Source organism: Cebus imitator, unplaced genomic scaffold (genome assembly GCF_001604975.1).
Source record: "Cebus imitator isolate Cc_AM_T3 unplaced genomic scaffold, Cebus_imitator-1.0 Scaffold4, whole genome shotgun sequence".
Lineage (NCBI taxonomy): Eukaryota > Metazoa > Chordata > Mammalia > Primates > Cebidae > Cebus > Cebus imitator.
Window position 1 is genome coordinate 13,289,596 of NW_016107319.1, and position 3,123 is coordinate 13,292,718.

Here is a 3,123-nt window from a genome sequence, read left to right on the forward strand (position 1 = left end):
TCTCAATCCAGAGTTTCTGGTTGCTGTTCTTTTGTGGGGGTGGGACCAGCCGAGCCTGATCGCCTGGCTCCCTGCCTCAGAGCCTTTTTTAAGTTGGTGTTCCAGTCGTCTGTTGAAGAGGTGCCGGGGTCTGTTTGTTTTCCCCTGGGGCCACTCTTTGCGCTGGCTTAAACAGCAGCACTGAGGTTTGTGGCGCTTTTTTTTTTGCCCTGGAAGCTACTGTCCTGGTTCCCTGCTCAGTCCCCTTTTTAAACAGGCAAATGGGCGACTTTCCGTGGCTCCAATCACCAGCCGAAAGGGCACCCTGACCGGTGTATTTTGTACGGAGAACCGCTGCTCCGGTGCACCGACAAAGCAGCCGCGCGGGGCAAAGCAGCAGCGCCGGCCGGCACAGTTGCGCTGGCCGAAACAGCCGCGCTGGCGACCGTGGAGCACCTCTGCCCGGGAATTTCCTAGTCTGTGGGCAATAAAAATACGGCGTCCACTCACCCTCTGCGCTTTCACTGGGAGCTGCAATCCTGAGCTGTTCCTAAACGGCCATCTTGGATCAAGCTATATAGTAGATTTTAATATAACTTATATAGTCAGCAGTTTTTTGGTATGTACAAGGATATATGTGTTTAGTGCAGGAAAGAAAACATGTAGCCACCATCCACTGTAAAATTCAGATTTTGGAGAAAGTTAAAATTGGGGGTATCTGTTATAAATCACATTACAAAAATGTTTTGCTTGACCAAAGGTTTAATCTGAGTATTCCTTGAACTGTGAATTTTCCCAGGCAGGCCAGTACCAATACAATTCACTTAAAAAACTGATTTCTAAGCAACTTTTCAGGACTGCTTACTGTCTCACACGAGGCACATCTGAGATATGTGTCTAGACACCACACACTAAAGTAAGGAAGATACAGAGCAAACTGCAGGAGATTAAAAAGGAAAAATAGTTCACTGGATATTATCTATATGGATACTAGGGAGCCTTGATACAGAGAAATACATTAATATGCCTGGCACTGAGTTCTTACTAGAAGAGCCACTACAAGAGGCTATTCTAGTAGAAATTCATTGGATATTTTAAGATTTAGTAAAATGCATTGTTAAATTCCAGGCTTTGGTAAGAAAGTTTACACATGGCTTTGACAGAGGAACAGGCTCTAGGTGTTGACTAGACTACAATAATTTGCTTATTCCAAGAAACATTTTGAAAAGACAGTCAAACCTTACTGAAAAGAGCATGCTAGGATTTGAATCCAGGTAGTCTGGTTTCAGCTTCTGGTCTCCTAACTGCTGTGTTAAGGTTAAAATGCCCAATAGCAAGATTGGAGACTCATGATCACTTAATAAATGCTAGTTAAGACTTATTGCCAGAGTTGCTACATTCACAGAAAGAATACAGAAGAACAACATTCCCAATGCCAGGAACAGTGGCTCACACCTGTAATCCCAGCACTTTGGGAGGCTAAGGCAGACAGATCACTTGAGTCCAAGAGTTCAAGACCAAGCTGGGCAATATAGCAGAACCCCATCTCTACTAATAATATAAAAATTAGTAGGGTATGGTGGTGTGTGCCTCTAGTCCCCAGCTACCCAGGAGGCTGAGATGAGAGAATCACCTGAGCCCAGGAAGCTGAGGATGCGGTGAGCCATGATAGTGCCACTGCACTCCAGCCTGGACGACAGGAGTGAGAACCTGTCTCAAAAAAAAAAAAAAATTCTCTAGTGAAATCTTTTTTTCACTATCAAGACTCATATTTGTAGGCAAGGCTATAGATTTTAATACTAAATTTCTGAAAATTTAATGGTATGGAAATCTTAGATAGTTAAACAGAAGATAGAAAACCTTCAGTGAGCTATTATTGCTTCATTTTGGGTATAAATGAAGGGACATTTTGGGTATAAATGTAAAGACACTGTTTACTTTCAATAAACGACTACCATTTGTTTCCTCACTTATAAAATGGGTCTGCAAAAAGGTAGGATTCCTTTACTTAATAACTTTGTTCACATTCTTAAAATTCAATAGTTAAATGCTAATTTAGAAATGTTACCAGACTACTGTTTGGGTAAAGGGTGACAGGAAATCACTTTTTCCTACTACAATAAAAGATTTGTATTAACCAGCAAATCATGGAGTCATATTCTTCCTAAAGCAAAAAGTCTCATTACTCCAGTTACCAGAAGCTGTCACAGGATGGTATAAGAGAAGGACATTTACTCTGATAAAATCTGGGTGCACAATTGTGCTTCCAAGGCAAAGGCAGAGAGTGGCCCACGTGGGCAGATGTGATTTTAGCAGATGTGTGAATGTGTTAGGGTAGAGACAAGGACGGCAGAAAGCAGGTGTGCTCACTTTATAGGATCTTGACAGATTTCTTTTTCTATCTTGAAATCTGTGATCCTATAAAGTGAGCACACTTGCTTTCTATCTTTTCTTTTTACTTTGGAAGAAGAAAACAGCTAAAACTCGAGAGGCTCTGTTCTCATAGACATGATTAAATTCACTAATCAAATTAGACCCTAGAAAACATTTCTGGATGCCACAATTCTGTGGGAAAGGTAGTTTCTTCTATTTGAATCATCTAAAAGCTGATACATCATCTGCCTGAAAGGAAAAGAACTCAATTAATTTATTAGAGATTAGCCACGTGTCCTCTCTTATTACTGATTCCCAACATCTGTCACAAAGCAGATTTTGTTCAGGACACTATGAACCACTGCATCATTCATTACTGGGTGAAATAAGTGTAACACCACCAGGCCACTATATCAACAGTGACATTTGTTTCCCATAAAACATCAACACTGAAACACACACTACACCTGCACACAAATGACATGAATATAATGATTAGTCAACATATAGTCTAAATGTTTATCCTCTTAATCCACTTGTATGAAATTCCTTTTCAAGACAGATGAGGGGCAAAAGTGACATTTTCTAACCTTCTCCTCTACTTCAAAATTCTGTGAACGTCCTCTAATCAGAACTAAGTAGCTGCACACTTTCTCTTTAATGATAAATGATTTGTTGGTTTTTTGTGTTCATTGCTTAGAAGCAGTAAGTGTTAAGGACAACACCTTAAAAGCGTTAGCTCCCTGTGATTCTATTTTGTTTTTTTTTTTT

The 3,123-nt window shown here is 40.5% G+C and overlaps 1 protein-coding gene across 3 annotated transcripts in view; it reads right to left on the reverse strand.

Annotated features, from left to right (window-relative positions):
* NR3C2 (nuclear receptor subfamily 3 group C member 2) overlaps positions 1 to 3,123 on the reverse strand; it is a 358,115-nt gene that overhangs the window by 52,592 nt on the left and 302,400 nt on the right. The gene's annotated exons all lie outside the window — the stretch shown is intronic.